This window comes from Heterodontus francisci, unplaced genomic scaffold (genome assembly GCF_036365525.1).
Source record: "Heterodontus francisci isolate sHetFra1 unplaced genomic scaffold, sHetFra1.hap1 HAP1_SCAFFOLD_43, whole genome shotgun sequence".
NCBI lineage: Eukaryota > Metazoa > Chordata > Chondrichthyes > Heterodontiformes > Heterodontidae > Heterodontus > Heterodontus francisci.
This window is the reverse complement of record NW_027141852.1, coordinates 11,104,414-11,112,972: the sequence shown is the minus strand read 5'-3', so window position 1 is coordinate 11,112,972 and position 8,559 is coordinate 11,104,414. Positions and strand designations below refer to the sequence as shown.

The 8,559-nt window shown below is 45.0% G+C and overlaps 1 non-coding gene across 1 annotated transcript; it reads right to left on the bottom strand.

The window, feature by feature from the left end:
* Positions 1-2,494: 2,494 nt before the first annotated feature.
* On the bottom strand, positions 2,495-2,566 carry trnat-ugu (transfer RNA threonine (anticodon UGU)). Its single transcript has one exon. It is a non-coding gene; the product is annotated as a tRNA-Thr (tRNA).
* Between the last annotated feature and the right edge of the window lie 5,993 nt (positions 2,567-8,559).

The window sequence follows — 8,559 nt, the reverse complement described above, 5'->3', positions numbered from 1 at the left end:
CTTGAAAATGTTTCCAGCAGAATAGTTAAATGTTTAAAGTTTCTGTAGGGAGTTTGACCTGAGATGCTGAGACACAAGGATGTGAGGTTATTAAAGTCTTCACCAAATGTAATAGGGAATAATTTTCTTCACTGGTGAACCCAAAGGAACAAATCTGGCACAAGAATGAGAAAAGTCAGAGGATTGAGAAACATCCAATGGTTCTTCACATATACAAGTCAGCAGACCCACAGAAAAACAGTAGGTTGAGAGTTCAGATCCAGTGATAGACTGGACAAATATCGAGCCAATGCTTTTTTCTTCATAAACCCAACATCTGTCCACTTGGCTATTGCACCTCGTCTCGATGTATCTGATAATACTGATACTATTTGTATTCCACAGTTGCTTTGAAATCACAGGCAATATAAATGGATTGGGAATGTCAATGGTCAGGAACCATTAATGGATTGGGAAAGTCAATGGACTGGAAAATATAAGTGGATTGGGAAATTCTATGGACTGAGTTATATCAATGGATTGGGACAGTTCAGTACATTGTGAAACATCAATGGATTAGGAAACAGGAATTGAAGGGACAGATGGAGTTCAACCTGGAAAAGTGTGAAGTGATTCATTTTGGAAGGTCGAATTTGAATGCAGAATACAGGCTTAAAGACAGGATGCTTGGTAGTGTGGAGGAACAGAGGGATCTTGGGGTCCATGTCCATAGATCGCTCAAAGTTGCCACCCAAGTTGATAGGGTTGTTAAGAAGGCATATGGTGTGTTGGCTTTCATTAACAGGGGGATTGAGTTTAAGAGCCGCGAGGTTATGCTGCAGCTCTATAAAGCCCTGGTTAGACCACACTTGGAATATTGTGTTCAGTTCTGGTCGCCTCATTATAGGAAGGATGTGGAAGCTTTAGAGAAGGTGCAGAGGAGATTTACCAGGATGCTGCCTGGACTGGAGGGTATGTTTTACGAAGAAAGGTTGAGGGTGCTAGGGCTTTTCTCACTGGAACGAAGAAGGATGAGAGGTGACTTGATAGAGGGGTACAAGATGATGAGAGGCATAGATAGAGTGGATAGCCAGATACTTTTTCCCAGGGGAGAAAGGGCTATCACCAGGGGAGATAATTTTAAGGTGATGCAGGAAGGTTTCGGGGAGATGTCAGAGGTAGGTTCTTTACACAGAGAGTGGTGGGTGCGTGGAATGCACTGCCAGCGGTGGTAGGAGAAGCAGATACATTAGGGACATTTAAGCGACTCTTGGATAGGTACATGGATGATAGTGGAATGAAGGGTATGTAGGTAGTTTAATCTTCGAGTAGGTTAAAGGTTCGGCACAACATCGTGGGCCGACGGGCCTGTACTCTGCTGGACTGTTCTATGTTCTGTGCTCCAGATGAAAGGATTGCATTAATCAATGGATTAGAATGTGGAGAGGCAGGAGAAAATGATGCCATTTTAAGTAGGGGGCCGGGGGTTAGTAGAAACAGACCAGGGCTATTTTACTCTCTATCTCACTCCTTTCTTCTATCTGGCTCATTATCACATCCTCTCTCTCTCAGCGCGGTGGGATTCACTGGAACCCACACTTGCTGCTCAGATTGTTTGGTTCCGGGAAAATACAAGGTCCACATCAGATTGACAGGAAGGATAAATGTGATTCAGAGCCAATCATATTCCTGGGTCACTGACCCGAAACGTTAACTCTGCAAAGAAGGGTCACTGACCCGAAACGTTAACTCTGCTTCTCTTTCCACAGATGCTGCCAGCCCTGCTGAGTGAATCCAGCATTTCTTGTAAGAAGGGTCACTGACCCGAAACGTTAACTCTGCTTCTCTTTCCACAGATGCTGCCAGCCCTGCTGAGTGAATCCAGCATTTCTTGTTTTTGTTTCAGATTTACAGCATCCGCAGTATTTTGCTTTTATATTCCTTTTGGTGATGTGTGCTCAGCCTTGTTATATCAGCAAAGGCAGCAGGAAATGCAAATCCTGAAGAGTTTTGAAAGAGTAAAGAAGGAGAAAGTGTCGCCAGTGACAGAAGGGTCAGTAACCAGAGGAAACACATTTAAAGTAATTGACAAAAGAATTCGAGTTGTGATGAGGAGATTGTTTTTTCAGCAGTGTGTTGTTCTGGTCTGGAATGCAATCCTGAAAGGTCAGTGGAAGCAGATTCAATGTTAACTCGAAATGGAATTGGATATGTACCTGACATGGAAAATATAACAGGGCAATGGGGGAAAGGACCGGAGAGCGGGATGTGGGATTAATAGAATAGCTCTGTTAAATATCCAGCAAATGCACAGTAATAAGGTTCAGTGCTTGGACCTCAGATATTTTCACTCTATCAATGGCAGAGAAGGCTCGAGGGACCATGTGGCTACTCCTCATGTTCTTCCCAGTGTCCAGGATAAAGTGTAACATGACACTGATTTCCAGATGGCCGACACAAATGCAACAGACATCTTTTCTGGAAACATCACATTTAAAGTGAGAAACTAATCAGAAGGCACGTACGGGGATTGAAGCCGTAATCTTCAGTTTACAAGACTGACGCCTTACCACTTGGCCACCATGCCTTTTCTTAATGGACATCTGAGGCTCCAGAGGAGGATTTGTGATTCTTTTTCAAATTGGTTGAAACAGCATCGAGAAACATGCACAGAAATAAAGAGGGATTGTGGAATGGGAAACAGATCAGCCTCATTTACATCATCAGCATCATGACATCTTCATTCAGACGTTCCATTCCCATCCTCAGCTTTTCTCACATCTGTACAATAATATAAGAGTGGACATTGGGTTGTTACTGGGCAGATTATATAAATAGACTATGTGCATCATCACAGGAAGTGATGTAATATAATCTGTACAGCACTTCATGGAGAGTTGTCGATGAAACCTTCAATGCAAGATGTGCAGAGTAAACTCAGGTTATTTTAACCGTCAGATTCTTATATATTGTGTACTAAGCCTTGACAGATATCAGAATATTATATGGGGGCCACAGTCAACCAAAGCGAAGATGGAGAAATCTTTGCCTGCACCTTTGAAAAGGTCACTGGACTGAACCAAGCCGAGGAGTGGCCAAGATGGTTCCAGAGGTTTGCAAGGTATCGTACTGCATCGGGTCTCGTGCAGAAGCCAGACATGGAGCAGGTCAGTACGCTATTGTCTGCAATGGAGGGAGTGTGCAGGCAACATCCTCATGAAGAACAGAAGGCTACATGTGAAGAAGTTATTAAGGCACTCAAGACCTATTTTAATTGAGGAAAAAAATGTCATCGTGGAGCCAAAGTTAAAACGCTGCATTTGCTGACAACGCAACCACCAGGTGACGCTGTACTAGCACATGCGCAAATGCAGCCTCTTCCACTGAAACGTCACTGTCTGTGACATTCAGGCAGCTGCCAGGATTAAAGATGGAGCTACTCAATTTATCACAGAAAACAACTTCGACCCAAAAATCCCCTCAAAGGTTGCCATCACCACCTCCGTCCCACCCCAACAGTCCCCCGCTACCTCTTGCTCATTCGCCAGTTATATAGTACCAAGTCATCTTAATTCACCTAAAGTGAATTACTTTAGGAGCAGTGACTGTCGTTTCATAAGCAAATATGGCACATATCTACACAATGGACATGTTTTGGTTGATACTCGGAGAACGTTGCGCTATTTGAAGTCTCATTAGAAGGACAGCACCTCTGACAGTGCTGCACACCTTCTGTAATTCAGTGAGGTTTCATAGAGTCATAGAGTTATACAGCACAGAAACAGGCCCTTCGGCCATCATGTCCGTGCCGGCCATCAAGTACCTATCTATTCTAATTCCATTTTCCAGCACGTGGCCGTAGCCTTGTATTCTGTGGCGTTTTGAGTGCTCATCCAGATACTTCTTAAATGTTGTGAGGGTTCCTGCCTCCACCACTCCTTCAGGCAATGTGTTCCAGATTCCAACCACCCTCGAGGTGAAACATTTTTTCCTCAAATCCCCTCTAAACAGTGCCATCCCATTCTCCGGACGATCATTCCCCGCTTCCCCCCATCCCACTCTCTGACTGCTCACTCCCCGCTTCCCCCACCACCACCCCCATCCTGCTTTATGGCCGCTCACACTCCAGGCCATGGGCTCTGCCGCTTCCCTCCTCTCGGCCACTCGCTCCAACATTGCCCCATCTCCCCTCGAGGCTCGCCTTGCTTTATCGGGTGGTGCGGTGAAGAATGATCGAATGTTGGAGCGAGAGGCCGAGAGGAGGGAAGCAGCATGGCTTAGAGCTAGTGTCTGGAGGGACGTGGGGGGGAAGCGGGGCGTGAGTGGACGGAGAGAGGGCAGTGCGGGGGTGGGGGGGTAGCAAGCGGCCGGAGGGCGGGGGAGCGGGGTAGCGAGGAGCGGGCTGTGAGCGGCCTGGAGTGAGCGGCTGAAAGGGGGGAGAGAGTTTTCCCGCGCATGCGCCACTTCGTCCTGGAAGACGTAGGCAGGGCATGCGCAGCATCTCAGAGCGCAGGAGACTGTTTGTGCATGTGCGAGCTTGGAGCACTCTGATGACGTCGGCTGGCTGCTGCATTGTCAGGAATCACTTTGAATTTAATAAGCGTACAAAACAGAAAGGGGAGAGTATTCACTCATTTATCAATGACTTGTACAAACTCACGGAGGATTGTGAATACCGCAACTTAAGAGAAGAGCTGAATGGAGACAGGATTGTGTTCGGGGTATTAGACAACACCCTTTCAGATCATCTCCAGTCCAGGGCTGATCTCACATTAACGAAAGAGTTTCAATTGAGCAGACAAACAGAGGTTAGAAAGTTTAACCAATCCGTTGTTCGAGGGGACAGGGAGAGTCTGATCTCGAGAGTTGCAGACTCAATTGAATTTGTTAAGAAAACAAAAGGAAAAATTAGTGGTAAAAGACAAGAAAGACGGGAAGAGCATCTAGTGGTAGCTGCAACCAATTGCAGTAGGTGTGGCCGAGAGAGACACAAGTGGGAAAACTGCCTCGCCAAAGAAGCTGAGTGTTTTTCCTGCAGAAAGATGGGACACTTTCAGTCAGTGTGTGGCAGTAAAATACCAGCACTGAATATAATTAAAGGGAAATCCCCAGAGAGCAAAAACATTAATGAAGTACAGGATATCCAAAGTGTGGAAATACATTTTTTAGGTGAAATCCAAGAAATAAAGTGAGAGTTGCTGGACGACAGAAATTCTGAAATATTTTAAGACAGAGGTAGATAGATTCTTGATAAACAAGGGGGTGAAAGGTTATTGGGGGCAGGTGGGAATGTGGAGTTGAGGTTAAAATCAGGTCAGTCATGATCTTATTGAATGGTGGAGCAGGCTCGAGGGGCCGAGTGGTCTACTCCTGCTCCTAATTGGTATGTTTGTATGTAAGAAAACATGTTCTAGATACAATGAGAACTATCATTTGTTTGGAAATGGATTTGAACCCTTTTATCAAAAGGTTATAGAGCTTTAATTTTTCTACAATTAACAGGCAAATCCTTGTGGAGTTGAGATTGAGAGAAACAATGGGCTGGATTCTATAGAGCCCTCGACGTCGAGATCTGTGGTGGGGGTGGGGTGGGGGCCGCCTGAAGATGGCCCCGGATGAGACCCGCCACGGACCTCAACGCCGGCAGGGCCTGGCTCGATATTGCCGGCGACGGCGAGGCCTTGTGGGGGACCCCCACCGCTCGGCAACGGGACCACAAACCTGCATTAATTATTATCCCATCACTTCCTGATGTTCCGCTGCGATCTTCAGCCCAGTGGCCGGCACTGCCGTGCCTTCGGAGCCCCATCCGGGCAAATGAGGTGCAACACTGGTGGGGAGGGGGGAGAAGGTAAGTTTCTCAGTGTGGGGGTGGGGGACGGAGTCAAATTAATGTCATGGGTGTAGGGGATGGTGGGAAGGGTTATAGTTTACAGTTTGTGCAGTTTTGGGCGGAAGGTCAGATGGTAAAGGTAGGTTTTGGGAGGGAAGGGCAAATAATTAATTTAACTGTTATTGGGGGGATGGGAGAGAGGCAAAAGCAATGTATTTATTTCATTTCATTTAATCTTCCTTTAAATATTTTCCAGTAGGACTAACAGCCCTATAAAAATGGCTGACACTCCAGTACAGTACTAAGGCAGTGCTGCACTATCAGAAATGCTGTTTTTCAGGTGAGACAGAAAATTGAGGATCCCTCTGCCCTCTCAGGTGGATGTTAAAGGTACCATGGCACTATTTCAGAGAATAGAAGGGGAATTATTTCTGGGATGCTGGTCATTGTTTAACCCTGAATCAACATCACTTCAAAACAGATTATCTCGTTTTTATCACGTTGTTGTTTCTGGGAGCTTGCTGTGCGCACATTGGCCACCATGTTTCCTACATGACTACAGTGACTACACTTGGAAAGTCCTTCTTTGGCTGTAAAAGGCTTTGCAATGTCCTGTGGTCGTGAAATGCAAGTCTTGCTTTTTCCATTGTCATCAGTGTCATTGTGATCAAAAGATAGGATTCGTGAACACAACGTTTAAATCAATTTTGATTAAAATAATGTAAAAGCATCTATATTCTTGCACTGTACTTAATAATCTCCATCTTCCTATCCTTACAGAGTGCAATGTCATCGACCCTGAAATTGATTCCAGAATCTCATAGAATCTTAGACTCATAGAAAGTTTAAGGCACAGAAAGAGGCCACTTGGCCCTCAGACAATTTCAGCCCAGTTCTGATGAAAGGTCACAGACCACAAACGTTAACTCTGTTTCTCTCTCCACAGATGCTGCCAGACCTGCTGAGTATTTCCAGCATTTTCTGTTTTTATTTCAGATTTCCAGCATCTGCAGTATTTTGCTTTTGTTTTAATTTGAAAGTTAAAACTGAACCACCTGTTTACAATTCACACTGGGGTCTCCCATGAAATGATTCTGTATAATATTGATATAATGAATACAGATTCTGACACAGAGCTTCCTGTGGGGAATTGGGGATATGAAAACCAGCAGACTCTGCAGGGATTTCCACTGGGAGCACAAATTCACAAAATCTACCTTTTATATATCGATTCATTTTGATTGTCCTTCTGGAAAATTATTTTGCAACAATTTAAACATCAACCCACAGCTCCATGACTGGGTCAATTATGAGGTCATCCTCTGACAGGTCATGTGACAGCTGGAGCCACAAGACATCAGAACCAGATTTGTGACTGGATTAAAACCCGGAATCCTGTCCCAAAAGCTTTTCAAATAAAGCTGTTGCTGTTTGAAAACACAGCAGTTAAACGTTCTGCCTGACCATGAGGGGAGCTAGGGAGAAATTTACAAAACTCAATCCTTCAACAAAATAGTTCAAAAATCATTCATATCGAAATCATGTGAGGATTCATATGCAGTAGAGAAACAAGCAAATACAGAAAGTACAGAGGAGAGCTGAAAAAGGAAATGAGATCAGCAAGAGAATGTATGAGAAAAGATTAGCAGGTCACATAACTGGGAACACTGAAGTCTTTTACCAACATATGGACAGTCAGTGAAAGGGGGGATCAATTAGGAGATCCTGTGGAGACAGAGGGTGTGGCTGAGGCACTAATTAAGTATCACAAAATAAGCGGATGCTGCAAATGTCACAGTAAAGGAGGAGGAAGTGAAGAAATTGGACAGGATGAAAATAGATAAAGAGGAGACAATTACAAGGTTGGCAGCTCTCACAGTAGAAAAGTCACCCAGTTTGAATGGGTTGCATCCTGGGTTGCTGAGGGAAGTAAGGGTGGAAATATCAGAGACTCGAACCACAATCTTTCAATCCTCCTTAAATATGGGAATGTTGCCAGAGGACTGGAGGATGCAGGTAAGCTTGGGTAGTTCGGTCTTAGTTTAATTTGACCATTTTTATAATGTATCCATTGTAATAAAGAACATGGTCAAGAAAGCCATTTTATAATTAACACATGACCAAAGGAGCCATTTTGTGTTCAGTCCGAACGTGCCGTGCAGAGGACAATATTTGTGCTTTAACATTCGCACAACACGGGAAGAAACGGTTACCGATTATAAGCTCTCACTCAATTGGTGCAGAGTATGAGCGCCAGGGGTTACTTCTGACAGTTGAAGAGATCATCGCATCTCATTGGATAGCTACCACCCACTCCAAGCTGGGCAGCCCCCAATCAGTTAGGTGCTGTCCTGCCACGACCTGCTTGCTTCAATGGGTGCTTGGAGCTTAGAGAGTCATCTCTCAACAGGCGGATCGATAATCAATGCACCAAGAAAAACAAGCTCAACAAAGAAGACACCAGTCCTTCGCATCGCAAGCTGGAATGTGAGGACCATGTGTCCTGGCCTTACTGACACCCTTCTGCAGGTTGATGACACACACAAGACAGCTTTGATGGACAAAGAACTCACAAGGCTCAATGTGGACATTGCTGTGCTGCAAGAAACTAGACTCGTCCAAAGTGGATCCCTCAAAGAGAAGCACTACACCTTCTTCTGGCAGGGGAAAGCCCAAGAGGCAACTCGTGAGCATGGAATGGTTTTCACAGTAAAAAACACGCTACTTGAGATGAGTGAACCACCCAC